This window comes from Petaurus breviceps, unplaced genomic scaffold (assembly GCF_028583685.1).
Source record: "Petaurus breviceps papuanus isolate PSGF00001 unplaced genomic scaffold, PetGlider_PUasm1.0 90849, whole genome shotgun sequence".
Lineage (NCBI taxonomy): Eukaryota > Metazoa > Chordata > Mammalia > Diprotodontia > Petauridae > Petaurus > Petaurus breviceps.
In genome coordinates this window covers 19,355,080-19,376,536 of record NW_027187361.1, presented here as the reverse complement: position 1 = coordinate 19,376,536, position 21,457 = coordinate 19,355,080, and the positions used below count along the sequence as shown (strand labels likewise).

General features: G+C 37.7%; 1 long non-coding RNA gene across 3 annotated transcripts in view; it reads right to left on the bottom strand.

Moving 5' to 3' along the window:
* The window catches only part of LOC138149728 (uncharacterized), a 38,317-nt gene extending 24,807 nt beyond the window's left edge, over positions 1-13,510 (bottom strand). For 2 of the 3 annotated variants that reach the window (XR_011165410.1, XR_011165408.1), the window contains exon 1: positions 13,403-13,510. This is a non-coding gene — a long non-coding RNA (uncharacterized lncRNA). Of the gene's footprint in view, positions 1-2,140; positions 2,241-13,402 lie in introns of all 3 variants that reach the window. The other variant, XR_011165409.1, reaches the window with a different exon arrangement.
* Between the last annotated feature and the right edge of the window lie 7,947 nt (positions 13,511-21,457).

Sequence of the window (21,457 nt, the reverse complement as noted above, 5' to 3'; positions counted from 1 at the left end):
TCTAAAACTACATCACCATTCTTAAACCTCCAGATAAGTGTAACTCCCCAAAATATCCGGGTCTTACTTAGCTTTCTTGCTAGGAGACCCGTGCTGTTTTATGTAATAAAGCTCTCAATGTCTACAGGGAAGGTCTAAGTGAATTCTTTCACACCTGAACCTAGTTCTTCCAACTCTAAATATCAAAAAATGAGACTGGTTTTGAGTGTCGTTTGTGGTCTAAGTTTTCATTGCCACACCTTCAATTCTTTATTATGGCTAGTTAAAAGAAAGAGTTGTGGGGAGGAAGGGAAGGGGAAAAAGAGAGGTGAGGAGGGAGACAATGAAAATGAGGGGAAGAGGGAGAGGGGAAAAGGCAGAAGACCCAGATAAAGAAAAAGACTAGAAGGGAGGGTGACAGAGAAGCACAGAGAAGAGTGTTAATAAACCAAACATCTGTCAGCATACTGAACTCTTTATTCACCTCTCAACCTATTGAGTGCAATCACTTAGTATCACTGACTTTGAATTTCAAATTATCGACTCCAACACTATTTGCCCCACTTGACCCTAGAAATGTTGGAGCTGACCCCAGAATTGGACTGGCTGCACTGCTTAGGTTAAGATGTAACTACAATGATAAGAGTTTCCTGTAGGCAGGGACTGTTTAATTTCTTTGTCTTTTTACTCCCAGGATCAAGCATTGAACCTGACACTTGGTGCTACCTGTTTCCACAAAAGTCCTTAGAAGAAGCCCAAAATGACCTTAGCTTGCCTCCTTCTCAATGCCAAAAAATATTGAAAGGTCCCTCCTACTAAACACCATGATAGACCCATTCTCATAGATTATTGTGTACCTATGGCCTGATGGTCTTTTGATGAAAAAATCTATATAGTGAATAGAGGCTACCTTTTGTTATGCAGCTCCCACACATCCATCAGGTTAAATCTACTGCTGGTAGGCTTGAACTAAGTATGAGAGGTGGTGTGTAAGATTCCTTAGCTCTCTCAACTATAACTGCCCCACTGCTTGGTAAAGGATATGGCGAGCTAGCCCAATATCTTTGCCAAGAAAACCCTGAATGGATTCACAAAGAGGTGGACACCACTGAGATGCCTCAACAACAACACATCACTGCCATCATCCTGGGGAAACATTGCTATCCTCTCACTATAAAATACATCCCTCAAACATATAATGATGAGGACGCTTGGCACTTTAAAGTTTGCAAAGCACTGTACAAATATATATATTTTTAATTTAAACTCCCAATAACCATGGCAGGTAGATCCTATTATGATCACCATTTTACACATGAGGAAACTGAAGCAGATAGAGATTAAGTAATTTTCCCAGGATCATACAGTTACAAAATGTTAGAGACTGGATTTGAACTCTGGTTTTCCTGATACCAAATCCAGCACACTATCCACTGTACAATCTAGTTGCCTATATCAAATGTCAAAAATAAGAGAACCATAATGTCCACAATGTTCACAAAAAAGTCTTTCTGTATGTAAGAGACAGCATACCCTTACAGTCATATTGTAGGGATATTAACATATTATTAAGTAGTCTACAGTGTTTCCACTCTATTCTGCAAAACCACATCAGATATTCTCTAATTAAATCATCTAATTCAAGGGTTCTTAACTTAGTGTCCACATGAACTTCAGGGAGCTCATTTGTGTTTTCTTGGCAAAGATAATAGAATGGTTTGCCATTTCCTTCTCTAGCTCATTTTACAGATAAGGAAACTGAGGCAAGCAGGATTAAGTGATTTTCCTGAGGTCACACAGCTAGTAAGTGTCCTTGGCCATATTTGAACTCAGGAAAGGTAAGTCTTTCTGACCCCAGGTCTAGCACACTAGATGGCCTTCCAAAGAGAGACCTGATTGGGGGGCAGGGGAAGGGGATAAATATACATATTTCTATGTTCACTAATTTTTTTATATCCTTTGTAATCCAATATATTGTATTTTATGCATTTAAGGACATTATACTGAGAAGGTCACTAAACTGCCAAAATAAGCCATGACACACAAAGAAGTTAAGAACTCCAAATATAATTTATAGGTACTGCACATTGAGGTTTGACCTCAGGCCTGGGGTCAAAAAAAACTTATCTTACTGAGATCAAATCTTGTCTCAGATACTTACTATCATTGTGACCCTGGTCAAGTCACTTAACCCTGTCTCCTTGAGTTTCCTCATCTGTAAATTGAGTTGGAGAAGGAATTGGTAAACTACTCTTGTATCTCTGCCAAGAAAACACCAAAATGGGGTTACAAAGTGTCAGACATGACTGAAATATGACTGAACAATATAAAAATTATTATTAGGAAGCACTTTTGGGGGCAGGTAGGTGGCATAAGTGGTTAGAATGTCAGGGTTTGTCAGGAAGATTCATTTTCCTGAGTTCAAATTTGGCCTCAGATAGCTGTGTGACCCAGGGCAAATCACTTAACCCTGTTTGCCTCGATTTCCTCATATGTAAAATGAGCTGGAGAAGGAAATGGCAACCCACTCAAATATCGTTGCCAAGAAAACCTAACAACTGAATGTGACAGAACTGAAAATGATCAGAAAAGAGAAAAACAAAAGATTGTATTTGTGTGGGGAATTCCAGGTGAGAAAACTCAACCAATACAGATTGTAACCTTCCCTGCAACATAAATTCCTAAAGAGTAGCCTAATGCTGTAAGGGATTAAGTGATGCCCAAAGTCACATGGCCAGAGCATCACAGAGATGAGTTTGAATCTATCTTCCTGATTCCATAGCTAGCCCTCTAGGTACCATGCCAACCCTCCTCTTTGCTGATAGATATTAGAGAAAATGACATGGTCAAATAGTGTTTTATGCCTTCCACTGAGTGAAATCATAAGAACATTATAGAATGTGGAAGCTGGAAGGAACCATATAGTCTAACCTCCTTCTTTTAAAGAAACTGAAGCCTAAAGGTTTGAAGTGACTTGTCTCATTTCACAGAACTAGCTCATGGTAAAATGGAACTAGAAGCTGTGTTTTCTAAGTCTTAGTCCCTTGCTTTCCCCACAGCATCAGGTGGAAAGGTTTCCAATAGGTATTGTCTGCAATTTACTGATAGCCAGGCAATAAGGAAAATAGAAAAGAGAGTAAGAAATATAGGACACTAGAAATAATGAAGTTATTAAAATATGGCCAGATGGAAAATTAAGAAGATTGATTAATCAAGATGTCACAGGGGGGATTTTCAGATAACAAACTGCTTGTCAAAGGAACTCGACCCACTTCCACATCTCAGGGCTGAAAAAGAGACCCAAATGAACCAGAATGTACCCTCAGCAGACATAGATATGCAACGAGAGGGAGAGGGTGTGAAACCCTTGGACCCAATAAAACAATAGAACCTGAAATCAAAAGGCTAGCAAAAATAACTGTAAAAACCAAATCAAGAAACAAGTAAGAAGGAAAACAGCAAGGAGTCAAAACAGAAAAGTAATTGGGAAATGGTTCAATTATAGAAAGTCCAATGCTCAAGGCAAATTTTGATATAATCAGTCAGTATAACTAAAGGGAGAAAAAGGATAACGGAAAAAAATCAAAAGTCTTTTTTCAAAAGGAGAGTACAGTGAAGATAACTTCCTTCTAGTTCTTTAACTCTGGATGTGTCCTGACTAACTCAGAGGTGACCTAGAGAAAGAGTAGCAGGGCAGGGCGGGGCATCCGAAATTCAGTAATAGAAGAAAAAAAACCATTAACAATAGAAGGAAAAGGGACACCGAGCCAAACCAATTTAAAAGTGGGGAATTGTGGACAGAAAGCAAATGAAAAAGGACATTCAAATGCAAGCCTGATTCCTGCTGTCAGCACAAACATAGAACAGGAAGTGAATGATCCTAGTGAGTGTCCCACGAGGTCCTCAGTACCTGCCAATCTGAACAATTCCTGAAGTTGAAAAGACCAAATTCAGTCATGGGTGATTGCTTAGGCAGTTTCACAGATGAATTAAGAGCAGGTTTAAGCTACACAAGTAAGCAAATCGACTACAAGGAAAGCATAAAGTTGAGTGAGAATAGAAATATAAATAATTATAAAAGCAGTTAAATAGTCATTTTACTAATGCAATAATAGTAAATTACAAATCCTGGTTGCTTCTGAGAAATTTCCATTTGATGCCTTATGTCCTGACTGAGTTCTATTCTAAGAGCTGTATAAAATAGAAAATTAGGAATAAGTCTGTGGACAAATGATGTTTTCCATATAAGGTATACATATATTTATACACACATATATGCAGACACATATACCTTTATATGCATGTGTACGTATGTCTGTATGTGCATATATGCATTTGCCCATAGTTAATGTGTGTATATGGGCATATGCATGCACACTACCTGGAAGACTATTTTGTGTGTGTGTGTGTGTGTATTTTCTATATGCTATACATACTTTTACTATATTATATACAGTATATATTTACTTAGACTATACTAATATAATCAAATTAATCTAGGATTTTATTGATTTATAAACATCATCCAAAGGGAAGTTTATATGTTTGTGTATATACACATATGTATATACGCCCGTACATATATACACACATACATGCCTATTTTTTTTCAGGGCAGCTAAGTGGTGAATAAAGTACCGCCCCTGGAGTAAGGAGGACCTAAGTTCAAATTCGGCCTCAGACACTTGACACACTTACTACCTGTGTGACCTTGGACAAGTTACTTAACCCCAACTGTCTTGCCTTCCCCCTCTCCAAAATAAAAGATATATATATATTTTATAGGTATATTTGTTTATTAAGAATTTCTTGCCTGGATTACATCTATTATGAATTTAAGTGACAAGAGCTTTGTTTGGGATAAAATGAAATGTATATTACATTTCCATTTGTTATTCTAAAGCAATTGATATAGCTAACTTCTAATAGTAAGAACAATAATAATAGGTAACATATATGTTTTATTTACATAGCACTTTCTTCATAAAAACCTTATTGGGAATTATTACTATAGTACTATACTATAGTGTACTGTACTATACTATACTGTAATATACTATATATATAACATAATATATAACATACTGTAGTATGAATGAGAAGTCTATCTCACTGAATAAATTCTTAATCATAAATTATTATATATCTTCTAGTGCAGAAAGAGCTATAGGTGGAAAATAGCTTGACTGCACCACCCCCAAACCCTTCTGCCATTCCCTTCTGTTTAAGGACCCACCCAACTTGTGCAAATAACTATGTACAAGCAAGTTATAAGCAGGTTAAACTGGAAATAATCAACAGAAGAAGGCACTAGAAGGGTGGAGCCAATATGGCAGCATAGAAGCAGGAAAAGTCCCTGTGCTCCCCCCATAACGACCTCAAATACCCATAAAAATGATGCTAAAACAACCTTAAGACTACAGAACCCACAAAGTGACAGAGAGAAACCAATCTCCCATTGAAAACAGCCCAGCAGGTGGACAGGAAGGGCTCATCACAGTCCACTGAGAGCAGAGACCAGGCCTGTGTGAGCTGGTGGTTTTAGCCTCAGGGTGGCCCAACCAGATTTTGTTAGAGGGATGTTGGGAGAGTAGATCACCAGCAGTTGTGGCAGTTTCTGGAATTATCGACCCATAAATAGAAAGACAAAGTTAGAGGTCAGTGTAGACTTTGGGAACAGGGAGTCCAGGAGTGCAGTCTGGCCTCTTCCCCCATAGGGAGAAGTGGTTGAGATGTGGCCGCCAGTGCATGGCTGCTTCAAAGCTCCTGGCCTGCAGATTGTAGGGGGACCAAACAACCATTCTGAGAGGTGATCACTCTTGCTCTAAACTGCTTGGATCTGAAATGATGTTGAGGGTGGAGGTCCTGGGGTGGGTGACCAGTGAACAAGAACCTATGGAGACTTCAGAGAGGGCAGTTAACTAATAGCTCCTGCAGCTGTGAAAACTGCAGCAATTTGGGACAAAGCTCTTCTCTCTGGAAGCAGAGTTCTACTGTGGCAAAAAGCTCAAAAGTCAAGTAATTGAGGGGCAATGTGAGCAAGCAAAGGAAGCAAAGCAAGCATTGCAATCCAACTTTGTATTCCTTTTTGGGGACAAAAAAAGGATCAAAGCATGGAATGGCAGGAAGACAATGAAGTCAGAACTCCTTCACCAAAAGCTTCCAAGAAAAATATGAACTGATTACAGGCCATAGAGAAACTTAAGAAGGATTTTGAAAACCAAATAAGAGAAGTGGAGGAAAAATTGGGAAGAGAAATGAGAGTGATACAAGAAAATCATGAAAAGAGAGTCAATAACCTGACTGAAGAAAATAACACCTTAAAAAATAGACTAACTCAAATGGCAAAAGAGGCTCAAAAAGCCAATGAGGAGAAGAATGCCTTAAAAAGCCGAATTTGCCTGATGGAAAAAGAATCTCAAAAGCTCGCTGAAGAGAATCATTCCTTCAGAATTAGATTGAAACAAATGGAAGTTAGTGACTTTATGAGAAAGCAAGATATTATTAAACAGATGCAAACAAATGAAAAAAAGATAAGGCAATGTGAAATATCTCACTGGGAAAACCACTGACCTGGAAAATGGATTCAGGAGATATAATTTAAAAATTATCAGACTACCTGAAAGCCATGATCAAAAAAAGAACCTAGAAATCATCCTTCAAGAAATTCTCAAGGAAAATTGCCCTGATGTTTTAGAACCAGAGGGAAAAATAGAGGTTGAAAGAATCCTCTGATCACCTCTTGAAAAATATCCAAAAAATATCCTAGTAATATTATAGCCAGGATCAGAGTTCCCAGATCAAGGAGAAAATATTACAAGCAGCCAGGAAGAAATAATTTGAATATTGTGAAAACACAATCAGGATAACACAGGACCTGGCAGCTTCTACACTAAGGGATTGAAGGGATTGGAATATGATATTCTGGAGGTCAAAGGAGCTGGGATTAAAACCAAGAATCACCTACCCAGCAAACTGAGTATAATGTTTCAAGGAAAAATATGGTCATTCAATGAAACAGAGGACTTTCACGTATTCTTGATGACAAAAACAGAGTTGAATAGAAAATTTGACATTCATATATAAGAAGCAGGAGAAGCAAGAAAATCAAAGCAAAACATTGACAGAAAATCAAGGTACAGCATTCACAATATCCCAACTTATCACAGAAAATCACAATATAGTCTTCACAATAAATTATCATTAAAATGGCTACATAGTTTTCACCAAAGTGGTCACAATATTTAGAACAAAGAACAATCATCTCAAAGTACAATAGTCAAAGTCTTCCAGTCATGGGGAAAAGTCTTAAGTTAAGTTAATCAGTCACTTATTCAGCAATAAATTATTAAGTATCATTAATCACTAAGTACAATAGAAAACACACACCCTTCACCCCTAGGTCACTAATAAACTACAATTTCATCATTACTCTGTACCCAAGGAGAGGTCTCTTCATCTTGACTTGAGGCCTGCGTTCTCAGATTCCCTGGATCCCCTTCCATGGTCCCAGATTCTACCTGGATTCATCAGACTGTCACCTGCGTTCAAAGGCAGACAGATCCCAGTTCCTTGTCCAGCTCTTTGGGCAGGTCCTGCTCCACACTGAAGTTCTCAGGGTCTGGTCCATCTCAAGTCCTTCACCATTTCTGCTCCAGGGAATTCAAGGCTCAACCAAGCCACAAACAAAGTCCCTGCATCCTGATCATGCTTCCTCAGTCTTCTCTAGGGCTCTTGGGCTCCTGGGTTCCTTTGTCACCTGGGTTCCTGGGCTCCTGCTTCCTGGGCTCCTGTTCAGAAGAAGCTCTACCACCACAAGTTGTCAGGAAATTCTGGCTCAGTTCTAGATTCTCTCTTCTGTAGCTGCTCTGCCACCAGATGCTGGTCCCAAGGAATTCTCACTGTGCCTCTCTGGGGCTTTTTTTATATACACAGTTTAGCTACTTCCCGTTTCAGCCAATCCCTTCCTGTTATGTCAGATAGGAGCTCATACCTTCTGTTTCCCCAACAGAGGCTTGATCAATTATTAGGTGCTAAGTACCTGCTACCTTTGCCAACACAAAGGGATCTTCAAATTCAAATTACATTACTATTACAGAAGGGATGATACCTAAAAGATGAAACTGATACATGAGAGAGGAATATAATGAGAAGAGATGGGGAGAGACAGAATGGGGTAAATTATCTCATATAGAAGAGGTAAGGGAAAACTTACAATGCAGGGGAAGAACAGGAAGGCAAAAAAGAATAGGTCAACCTTACTCTCACTGAATTTGTCTTAGGGAGGGAATGACATACACACTATATAGGGTATCTCTCCCTATAGGAGAGTAGGAAGGAAAAGGATGAGAGGGGGGATGATGGAGGGGAGGGCAAGCTGGGGGAAGGGTAGTTAGAAGCACACACTTTTGAAAAGGGACAGGGTCAAAGTAGAGAATAGAACAAATGGGGGGGGTGGAATAGGATCTAGGGAAATATAGTCCATCTTTCACAATATATCCACTATGGAAATGTTTTGCATAGCTACACATGTACAACCTATATTGACTTGCTTATCTTCCCAGTAAGGTTGGGTGACAAGGGAGGAAGGGAAAGAATCTGGAATTCAAAGTTTTAAAATCAAATGTTTACATATATATATACATATACATATATACACACACATTATATATATATTTACATGCAACTGGGAAATAAGATATAGAGACACTGGGGTATAGAGATCGATCTTGCTCTACTGGAAAGTGAGAGGGGGAATGGGGGAGGATATAGGAGAGAACATATTGGGGGATGGGGTATACAGTGGGATCACTGTTTTGGGGTGGTGGGTAGGGGAAAGACAGGGAGAAAATTTGTAACTCAAAATCTTGTGGAAATGAATGATGTAAGCTAAAAATAAACATGAAATTTAATTTAAAAAAAAAAGAAGGCATTAGAATTAAGGAGGATTGGGAAAGGTTTCCGAAGCCAGAAAATAAGTATTCATTTAAAAAAAATAACAAAATTCTGACCCCTCTCCTAGGAGAGGAGCACTTTGTCTTTTTCTTTGTTTTGGGTGTTGTGCTGGACCTAAGTTTCATCTCTAAGGAGCCAATAACTTTGTGAGGAGTCTTTCCATGCTTTGAAGAGAAATGAAATCTGTGATTTGAGCTTGACTGGAGCTTTTTCAGTTTCATAGAATTCAGCAGAACTTGGGTCTTCTAGGGCACAGCATTTAAAACCCAGTCACCTCACACCACACTGAAATATCAGGTGATGAAACAATTTAGTAATATTAATTCAGGTGCGGGAGTGTGGGGGGGCAGAGGGAGAGGGAGAAAATTTGAAACTCAACGGACTGTGCAATTGAATATTGTAAACTAAAAGCAAATAAATTAATTATTTAAAAAAATATTAGTTCAGGTAGTGTGGGAGCCAACTCCAAAAATTTACATTCCATTATAGCAAATCTTAAAGAAATTTTAATAGCAAAACTCTGTTGTAATGATCATAGCACATTTCCATAAATCACATTCTGTGTGGGGTTACCAGTGATGAAGGTTTGATGCCTACATGCTCTCTGATAACCTGGTACCAACCTTCCCTTCTCCAGCTGTTGGTGCCCTGCCTCACAAAACCATCCTGTATTTGTGCGATCCGCCCCCCCCAATATATATATATATATATACATATATATATATATATATAGTATGTGCCTAGATGTGTACATATTGTCTCCCACTTTAGAATGTAAGGTACAGTCAGTTCTGTTATTACTCGACATATGCCCTCCCCCAAAGCCCACCCCCATGCAAAAAAAAAAAATGCGCACACACAAAATAGTTAAAAAAAAAAGATAGCACCCATTTTTTTAAGAGGAGGGAGATAACAGTTTTCTGCATGTTATGTGGTTAAGAATTCACGGGCACCCAGGTTTTAACAGGGTCCCTCGAGGGCAAATTCTCTCTCAATTTGGTCAGGACCGGACTCTGCTGGAGGCAGTAAAGGATGGCAGAAGGGCACCAGGAGAGCGTTGGGTGGTAAGATGCAACCTTTCTTCATCCACACCACCTACTGCACCCGAAGATGTTAATATATGTGTGTGTGTGTATGTGTGTATGTATGTGTATATGTATATGCATATGTATGTATGTATATACCGTTTTACCTCGATGGAGACCTGAAGTTTGTGTGTGGCAGTGTGCTTCAGAAAGATGAGTCATTGGGGCGGCCAGGTAGCACAGCGAGTAAGAGCACCGGCTCCAGTGTTGAGAAGACCTGGAGATCGAATCCAGGGCTCAGACACTTAGCACCCACCCAGAAACACCTGGCCGTGTAACCTTGAGCAAGTTACTTAACCCCAGTTGCTTAGGGGCGGCCAGGTGGCTCAGCGAGTAACAGCACCGGCTCCAGTGTCAGGATGACCTGGATCAAATCCGGGCTCAGATACTCAGCACCACACCCAGAAATAACTGGCCGTGTAACCTTGAGCAAGTTACTTAACCCCGATTGCTTTAAAAAAAAAAAAAAGAAAGAAAGGTGAGTCATTAGGAGTGGTGCCGTTTCTGCATTCTCCCAGTTTCTCTCAGAAAAAAAATAAAGTTTCCTAATAGATCAATCCCATTGGAACAAATTCGAGTTTTTCAAACATGAATTATAATAGAACTTATTACTTAAGGACAAGATTGGTCTCACTTTCGGTCTTTGTAGCTTTGGCACTTAACATAATAACTGGCAAGCAGTAGGCATTTAGTCATTTTTACTTGACTAATTTATAGGAAATAAGAGTTGGAAAAGATACTTAGAAGCAAGTCACCTAGTAGTAACAATCTATTTATTTTAAAAATGAGGAAAGTGAGGCCAGGGAATCTTAGAGATTTCTCAGAATTAAAGGGGTCCTCAGAGATCATTCTAGTGCAGCATAGATAAGAATCCCCTTTCAGTCATACTTGAGAAGTGATTAACTACTTTCAATGACCCTAATACAAAATATGACTTCTAGAAGACAATAGACTTGTTTTCTTCTTTATCCAACCCAGATAAGAGTGTAGTTTCTAATCCTCAATACTCTCTCTATTTCCTACCCCGTTCTTGGAAAGACCTCTATTATTTATTGATTGATTAAAATTTTTTATTGATTTAAATAATATATTTAAAATGTTATATTAAAATTTATTTATTATTTTATATTAATTTTATTCATATTTATCATAGCAATTAATTTAATGTAAATATAATTAATTTATACATATCATTTGACATATAATAATAAACAGCAAATTAATGTAAACATAACTGATGATATATTTACATTGATTCTCATAAATATTCTTTAAATATTTAAATTTAAATGTTTATGTAAATAAATGGATTAATTTACAAAAGAGGCATCTCGGTGCAGTGGAAAGAAGGCTGCCTGTGCCGCGCATCCCTTCTAGGACCCAGAGAAGCAGTTCCTTGCCCTTCCCTCAGGGGGCCCTGAGGGCCATTTCTGTGATACTGCAAAGGTATTTTAATCTTCAATATCCAAGTCCTTTGATGTCTCCTTAATAATTAAGAGCACAGAGGGGTCCAGAGACCAAAAAGTTTGAGAACCAGTGTGGTTCAGCAAGCACTAGTAAGCCTCACCTCCAAACACACTCCAGAGAGGAAAAAGATTTAACTATGTCTCCACAACCCTTTCCTTCTTCCTATGATCTTATTCACTTCTTTACCCTTTTCAGTCTCTTCCTCTCTAAATATATTTCCTGAGTCTATTCTTTGGGTTTCAGCCATAGGGAGTCTCTCTTTTTTTTAATGCTTTATGTTCTTCAAAGTAAGACTTGTGAAAGGTACAATAAAACAAGTACTGACCGTAGAGTCAGAGGACCTGGGCTCATAACATCTTTCTCTGCTGTTTACTGTGTGACCTTGGGGGCCCCCAAATCTTAATTTCCTCATGTATAAAATGAGGGTTTTGAACTAAATTGATAATGAGATCACTTCTTGTTCTGGATTTAAAAATCCTGTGGTCTTTAGGATCTGCTCAAGAAAGATATATTTCTTATTCCTCTTAACTTTGCTTCCCTACCTCTTGGTTTGAGTGATCTTCATTTGGGACATAGTATTCTAAAAAATATTATCTCAATTCTCCCCTCCCCTTACTCCTTCCTCTATTCTTCCAATCAGGGACATTTATTTGATTCACTTCATGCGCTTCAACCATACATGTTCCAATCAAGTCTTTTAGAAGACTTCAGACTAGGGCAGCTAGGTGGAGGAGTGGATTAAGTGCTGGGCCTGGGGTCAGGAGGGCTCATCTTTCTGAGTTCAATTCCGGCCTCAGACATGCACTAGCTGTGTGACCCTGAGCAAGTCACTTGACCCAGTTTTCTTCAGTTTCCTCATCTGTAAAATGAGCTGGAGAAGAAAATAGCAAACCACATCTCTGCCAAGAAAACCCCCATTGGGGTCACAAAGAGTCTTACACTAAATGAATCTTTTAAAAGACACTGAACTTATTTCTTCCTTCCAGCTTTGATTTATCTGCTTATTTTTTTATGCTATATAGACTTTTAAAAGTTTCTTAAGTTACTTTCACTGAATGAATTTGCATTTCAAATGCACTGCTTACATTTGATTTCCTCAGCAAGCATGATTCAAACTCCTCCCTTCTTTAGAAAATCCATCTTTTTTTTGTTTTAATTAGTCAGGCTCAGTCTTGTAGGATATGCTATTTTGAGGGTGCCAAGTGATTTCCTTTGCTGCTTTTGAGAATAACATATTCTAGCCTTATCTTACATTTCTCATGGTTTTGTATAATATGTATTTTATTTCCTTAGTAGGTTAAGGGCTTCTTTCTGACTGCAAGAATTTTTAATATTTCAGCTCAACAATTACAATTTTCAGTAAGTTTTACTTAGTACTTTACTGTGACAATGTCCTGTGGATTCTATGAAGCAGTACTTTGCCATTTGTTTCTAATATGTTTTGACAACTTCCTTATGTAGCTTCCTGATATATAGCATTCTGGGTTAGGGGTTTTTTTCATCATTTTTCTTGGAAACCATTAATTCTTGAATTGTCTCACCAGCTTCAAGATAAGTTCTGGCTTTTAAAAATATCAAATGTTTCATCATCCTTCTCTGCAAAATTTTACAAATGAGTTTATATTCTAAGCCAATGTTTTCTTTGGTTGCCATATCTCTCCATTTAGCAACTATTATTATTTAGAACTTGATTAGGATTTGAAGTCAAGCTTCTGGGCTTAATTTGAGGAAGCCACCCACCCCACCACCCTTTTGAGGACAGTAAATGGTACAGCTGTCCTTTTTCAATCCTGTGACAGCATTTTTTTTTATTTTCTGAAGAAAAACTACTAATATGAACACAGTATCTATCTGCATTTGGACACCAGTCTCTCAGAATCAGTTTTGCTTAATTTATCCTTAATGTAGACACTTACCATTTCTAGGTTGGAGAGTGATGTCCAAGTTGGCACGTATTCCAACATGACTCTGCTCCAACACAATGTTAGGTAACATTTATAGTAATCTTGAACAAGGAAAAGAAAGTTTAAAATGCAGCATGGGTTCCATAATTGAACAAATATATCTATCCTTTTTTTTTTTCAGGTTCACTCTCCCAGAGGGATCAATAAGGTTTTTCCCACAGATCTCTATACAGAATCCAAATTGTATCGGAGTCAGTTTGAGTGTATCCATTTGAGCATGCTTCGTATCGGGTAGACCCTCATCTAATCCTTCAGCAGAGAGGGAAGAGTTTGCCCTTAGATGGTTAAAATCAGGGGTGTGTTGTAGCCAGTTTGGGGCTCAGGAGAACTGATTGCTAGAATTTTAAATATGAGCATTTACACATTGGAAAAAGGCAAATGTTATAAACTTGAGCAAAAATTATTACCTAAACTGAATAAAATGATGGAGAAAATGTTTAAAATGCAGAATGAACTGAAAATTGTATTATACACACATTTGTTGTTGTTTTTGGAAAGCCAGTTGTGGAGTGTTTGCTAGTACACCCCTGGTCAACTGCAGTTCTTATCTAAGGAAGATATATTTTTATTGAGTTTCTGGTTATCATCTAAGAGTTATTCATCTATTAAAAGGCCCTTTTATCCTCAACAGTGGTTGAGTTTCTACCCCCAGGAATCTACAAAGGGCTTTTAGAAAAATCATTATTTCTTAATCTTTCTGGAGAAACTATAAAGGAGATTTTTAATATGCTTCCATGTAGTGATCCTCACATTTCAAAGATAACTGATGATAGTGGCTCAGCAAATACATCTGCCAGTACTTCCTGGCCCCTGGGATGCAGTTTTCCTGTAATACTCGAGGGAAGCAAGATGTTCTCTTACTCTGTCGTTTCTTACCTCATTCCCCATTAACCATCTTTGATCCATCCTTTCCAGTTTTTTCCCCTTCATCTATCATCATCATCCTAACCATCAAAGCGATATTACCATCTCTTCTTTATTCTTCCTGCATTCCCTAGTATAACTAAAGAAAACTCTTCAAATTGCCCTTTGCATAACTCATCAGGCTCAACTCATTCTGAGCTTTAGAACTCGTGACACAGTTCTTGGAAGATGATTTGTCACATTTTGGTACTCAGTCTCCATGGCATGTGCCTGCTTCCATTTTCCCTATGTGGTTTTAAAATCCAAGGTGGTTAAGTCTCCTTTGTTTGCACACTGTTGTCTTCAAATGACTTTTCCCTTTCCTCCTCATCAGAAGTATTTCTCTTTGTGACTTCAGAATTATGATCTTGTAAACTTCCCACTCCTCCAGAACAGATATTATTTGTACAGTTTGGAAGGTACCATGGAAGAAAACTTGGATTTGGAATCAGAGGACTTGTGTTCAGATCTTCTTATTACATATATAACCTTGGACAAGTTCTGTAAGTTCTTTAGATGTCAGTTGATTCATTGGTAAAATGAAAGACTAGATGACATCTAAGTTCCTCTAATCTGAACCATGTGATCTCTAGCCTTTCTTTGAATGTTTGAAATTTATTATGATAAATTTAACTTTCATGTTAAACTAAGAACACCTTTCTCCTCCTCTATCATATATTCTAAGATGGAGTACTTACTTCACTCCATCCCTCTCAAGATCCCACAAAAATATTCTCCTGTAATCAGGGCTTCTTTTGTGAGAATCAGAAGGGGAGGGCAAGATGGGGAACAAAGACTTTTTAGGCACCTACTCTGTATCAGGTACTGTGCTAAGAGCTTCATAAATATTATATTTTTTAATTCTCAAAGCAACCTTGGGAGGTAGGTACCATTATCATCCCAATTATACATACAGTTGAGGAAGCTCATGCAAACAGAAGTCAAGTGACTTGCCAGGGGTCACACAGATAGTAAGTTGAAGAGACTAGATGTAATATCAGGTTTTCTATGCTTCAGGCCTAGTGCTCTATCCACTGTACCAGCTAATAAAGAATAGACATTCACTTCCGTGGTTGTTCCACCTTTAAAAATATGACAATTAAGATAAGGAATTATTTTATGGTATGCCTTTGATTGAAAGGGATTTCTAACAGTTAGAAGATTGATGTTCTTTGGAGTCACAGTTTCCATATTAGTTGGATGAGAAGAACAATAGTTATGCTATGTATTTCACAAGGTTATTGTGAACATTAACTGGGAAAATGCATATAAAGCATGATAAAAATGCATTATGTTGACAACATGAAAGCTCATCTTCTTTCCAACCTTTAATTCACCTCTTCAGCTGCAGATTTCAGAAAGTACAAAAAAAAAAAAAACAAGCCTGCTAAACTGTTATAAATGTGGCAGAAATCTTGGATGGTGCATTACATGAAATTTTATTTTCCTGCTGTATGTGATTTGCATATTTAATTGTATCTGCATAAATTACTGTCAGAGAAGAAAACTAGTAAAAATCTAGCAGAAGCCAAGTTTATTCCCAGAAAACAGGTTTGCAATTTTCTCAATCATTCATTAGCTGGAGAAAAAAAATTTGAATACGTTGACAATGTATGAAGTCAACATGAATAATATGAACTGTTTCCTTACCACAAGACCAGTATCTCCCCATCAGTAAGATAATCTTAATTCAAAGTTCTTATAATAATGAAAATTTAGAAGATAGATGGCTACATCATATAATATTTTAAAGAATTGACAAATTGACTAATTTGAAGAAGAAAATCATATGTAAAGCCTTTCCAGAGAGGTTTTATTAGGGCTATCTATTCTCATGCTTTCAGGAGTTTTATTTTCACAAATTTAAAAAGCAAGTAAAAATAATGTTTGGAGAGCAATCTAATCCCTGGGACAGAAATTCTCTAATTAAATGGTCAAGAAGGGAGGGAGAATCTGCTCTCCAACTGAATCTCCTTGAGTTCCTTCTCATAGAGTAGCAATTCTCTGTCAGCTTGGCCTCAACTTGACATACAAGAAATTGTACATGAAGAAAGGGGAAAAAAAAATAGGTAAATGTAAGACTATTCAATGTGTGGGCCAGAGTTCAATGATAGACCTGATAAAAGTTTTAAGATACCCATGAACATGGTGCTGCTAAGTGGTGCAGTGAATAGAGCACTGGCCCTAGAATCAGGAGGACCTGAGTTCAAATTTGACCTCAGACACTTAACATTTACTAGCCATGTGACCTTGAGCAAGGCACTTAACCCCAGTTGTCTAATCCTCCCCATTCCAAGAAGCAAAAAAAAAAAGAAAGATAGAAAGGAAGGAAGAAAGGAAGGAAGGAAGGAAGGAAGAAAGAAAGAAAGAAAGAAAGAAAGAAAGAAAGAAAGAAAGAAAGAAAGAAAGAAAGAAAGAAAGAAAGAAAGAAAGAAAGAAAGAAAGAAAGAAAGAAAGAAAGAAAGAAAGAAAGAAAGACAGGAAGACACCCCTGAGATAAAGACAGGAAGAAACCCATGAGTACATACACAAATTTATAAATTAAGAGTATTTACCTTAGGGGTCTAGATTTAAAGATGAAAGGGACCTCAGAGTAAAACTATTCCAACCTCCTTATTTTTTTAAAACAAAATAGGAATATGAAGCATATGGAGAGTAAATGAGTGTTACACAGTAACTATCATAGGTGTTATTTGAAACCCTGTCCTCTGATTCTAAATCCAATGAATTTTTCATCATGCTACATGCATCTATGTAGCAGGAATTACAGATATTTCTTTTCAAGGCATAGTTTCTCATGCAAGAAGGAGCCAATACTGCCTCCTTCCCTTTTCTAGATGTAACCCCTAAGAGGCTATAATTGCTCCTTGAGAAGAGAGGAGTAAGAGGACAACAGGAAGAGAATTAGGGATTCCTGAAGGCAGTAGAAAGCACTGACATGAATGAGAAATACAGGGAAGAGAGGAAGCAAATTATAATGAGTCACTTAGTGATTATAAGGTGTTCAAGACAAAGACTGGCTTATTTGCAAGAATAAATTCTCATAGACTTATGAGATGTCTCTTCTATGACACTTGAGGTTATGCAAAAGAGGGATTAAGAATAACAGAGGTGAACTTATTTGAATTGCAAAACATACTCAAACTGTTACTTCTTAACAAGTCAATGTTAGTAGTCTTTCCCCTAGAAAAATTGACAAACTCCTTCTATGGGAGTAAAGAAAAACTGCCCAACTGCTGAACTCTAGAGGGCAGCATCTAAAGGAGTTGAAAAGAGTAGATAGAGCTTGGTGGCTGGAAGAAGGAGCTATGGAAGGCAGCGTAACAAACAATTGGACAGCTCTGAAAATAGAGGCAAGCTGTAGGAACTATGCTGAACAGTGACCAGGGACACTCATGTAGACGGAACATCCTCAACTGTTCCTTACTGATAGGCTTACCCAGGGTCGTACTGAGGGGAGGACTGCTGCCTGGAAGTCATTGTTACTCCTTGTTGTTTCAAATGTGAGTTCTTTCCAGTTCTATACACTTGCAAATAATATTATCCATGTGTAGAGACTTTAAGACAAACTCTTGGTCCTTGGTGGGAATGAATGAATGAAAACTAATTTATTAACAATACATGAAACACTATACTAAGCACTGAGCTGTTCAGTCATTTTTCAGTCTGAACTCAGGAAGATGTAAATCTTATTAAGTCCAGGCTAGCCACTCTATTCACCAGGCTACCTAGCTGTCCAGAGCATTAAGCATACAAATGCAAAAGTAAGAAAGTTCCTGCCCTCAAGGAGCTTACATTTTTAAAATGCATAGACAAAAGAAATATGGGAGTGGTGGCAAGATCCCTGGAAAAACTAGTGGAACTACAGGGCAGTCTACTGACATGCCCTTTCTATAAGCAATGGTAGTATTAATTTGATTACATTTCTGAGACCAACAATTAGAAAATGAGGTCCACATGGGACTATTGAGAAGAAATGACTGGAGGCAAGAAGCTTGGTTCTAGAGCAGGAATTAGAGCTGAATTATGTCCTCTTAAGTACCTAAGTATAGGTAGTAGATAGAATCCTAAATGTGGAATCAGAAAGATTTCAGTTAAAATCATTCCTTAGGCCCCTAAAGTTTATGATCCTCCATCAGCCTCACTTTTTTTTTCAGCTGTAAAATGAGGGAGTCAGATTGATGGCCTCTAAGGTGACTTCCAAGTCTATATGTTTATGATCTATGAACCAACAGTGATAATGAGCTAGCAAAATGAGAGTTATCAAGTGTATAGCCAGGTGGTTTTTGACAGGAAAGCGCCTTTTGCCACAAGGAATACTTAGAAGATTTTACTATTTTTCAAATGTATGTGGATATGCTTATGATGAACATAATAGACATTCTTTTAAGAGCATCCATAAATATTGTTACTGATCATTGTCCTCATGTATTTTCTTTATGTATAACTTTTATTTCATTTTGTTTTTTTCAATTAAAATAAGCATTCCTACTTTCCCACCTTCTTACCCACTGAATACAGAACAAATAATCCTTGTACAAATGTACCTAGCGAAGTAAACATATTCCTGCATTGTGCTTCCAGAGATGCATTGTTCATTCTGCCTCTTCATTGGAAGGTGGACAGTATGCTTCATCATCATCCCTTTGGAAATGTGGTTGGTCATTTCATTGTTCAGAGTTTTTAAGTCTTTTGGAGTTGTTTATCTTAACAATGTCGTTTTTATTCTGTAAATTGTTCTGATTCTGCTCACCTCGCTTTGCATCATTTGTGATGTCTTCTCTCAAAGGTATATTAACAGCACAATGGCTATCTTTTGGGAACTGTGAAATTTGTTCATGTTATAAATGTATCCCTTTCATTCAAAGGATTGAGAGTCACAGAGTTAAAGGCCAGGCTATTTTCATTTCCAGGATTGTTTATTTCTCTCTTCCATCTCTCTAGAACTCCCCTTCTCTTCACTTTCTCCTCTCAGAAGTTTTTCTATCTTATTCCATTGTCATGGTTGAGCCTTCTCTCACCCAACCAAGAGTTATATCTCTCTCCACGTATTGGGCTACACAGCTGCTCTTCAGGAAGCGTGGGTTGGGTGTTGGGTTACCTGGATAAAGACTGAGGGGTAATGAGATGAATTCTGTGCTGGATACTAGGTTCATGTATTTAGAATTGGGGCAAACAGCCACAACAACCTTAAGAGACTAAGAGACTTGGCCAAGGTTTCTCAGGCAGCAAATAGTAGAGTTGGGGTTTTGATATAGTTCCTCCAATTCCAATGTCAGTGTTCTTTCTGCTCTTTACCACTCTACTTTGTGCATAGAGACTTTATAACACCATACTGTTGTACCTACTGCTTCAAAGATTCAATTAATATAGATTGAATAGGGAAGCGTCGTTAAATTGTCATTTCCATTGGCAAAATTTTAGTTGCTATTGGAGAGGAGTACCTGGGGGACACAAGGGGTTAGTAGAAGGTGTCATTGACCTAGAGAGACTTAAAACCTGGCTAAGGAGATAGGTATAAATAGATATAGATATATTTTAAAAGACCTCATATGCCAAATGCCAACTGAGTAGCCTAAATAATGAGTGCTAGAAGATTTATTTCTGGGAGAGATCAGATATATAGATATATATATTGTAAAGCTGTATCTTTGAGATAATTTTATGTGCATAGGGTCTTTAAAAGAATTGTATTTGCCAGAATGCAATGATAATAATAACAAAAAGTGACTAGCATTTATGCAGCACTTGAAGTTGTTCAGATCAATTTACAGACATCACTTCCCACTTGATCCTCTTAGCAGTATTGTGAAGTAGGTAATACAGTACTAAGAGTGCTGGATCAGTAGTCAACAGACATGAGCTGTAATCTTAAGCTCTTCTTTGAACCTGTATAACCTTGAGCAGGTACTTAACTTTTCCTCATCAGTGAAAGGAGGGGGTTGAACTAGGTGATCCCGAAGGTCCTTTCCAGCTCTGGATCCTAATATGTACTGCTATTAGAGTCAGTAAAGCCTCTTAGAATTTGGAAGAAGAATACAAATTTGATGGTGGGAGTCACTTTATTACTCTGTTTCCCTGAGTTCCACAAATTTGTTGGAAATACCTTATGTTGTATAAAACATAAATATTCCAGCAATCGATGATTTTACTGGTGAGAGTATTTTCTGTACTTACACAAATTAAAAGCCTCCTGATTTGCTGTAGCTGAAAGTTCATGATTTTGTAATAAACTTCCTAATAATTAGCTTCTTTGAAATGAATTATGGAAGATTCTTGACTAACAAACACACCAGACCAATACTCAAAGCCACTCTAGCTAGACAGGCCTGACCAGAGCTTATTTTCCTTTGACCAAGATGTGGAGAACCTAAGGCTCTCTCATCTCCTCTTGAGGCTTTGGAATAAGATTTTAGTGAATAATAAAACAGAAATAAGAACACAGTAAGATCTGTGACTGCAGAGTCTAATGAAAGTGTTTCAGATAGCTCATTTTTATGATCATATTTGCTTTGGTCATTAGCAAATAAAATATTCATCAAATGATCAGAGACCAATTTCATTCTTCTACATCCCCTCCCACTCTCCTCCCAAAGGGAACTTTTTTTTTTACTATATCTACCCACACAATTCGCAATAGATAATTAACACCATTTCCTGAATTCCCCATGATAATTCATACCACGAAGTTTGCATTTGCCTCAGTTATCTGTGCTTTTCAGGCAGAAGTATTTTTCACCTAAATTTTTACATGCTGTTTTAAGCACAGGCATTGTTCAAGAGCTGAATTCCTGTGGATAATCGCCTCAATTTCCCACTTTGCATACACAAAGATGACCTGAGAGGGTTCCTGTTCTTTCAGCACAGTCCTCTCTAGACTGAAGAAGATTCATTCCCTTAGGAGAAAAGGAATGATGAGCTCCAACTATTCACACTTCCTGCTGTCTACAGAGAATACAGATTTATGCACTGATTTATGCAAGCATTCCCAAATGGGACATTGTATCACAACTGTCCTTCCCCATTTTGGTCTTCACTATGCATGGAATTCTTGGACAAGATTTATGTATTGCTTGAATGCTGAGTAACTGAGCTACAATACAT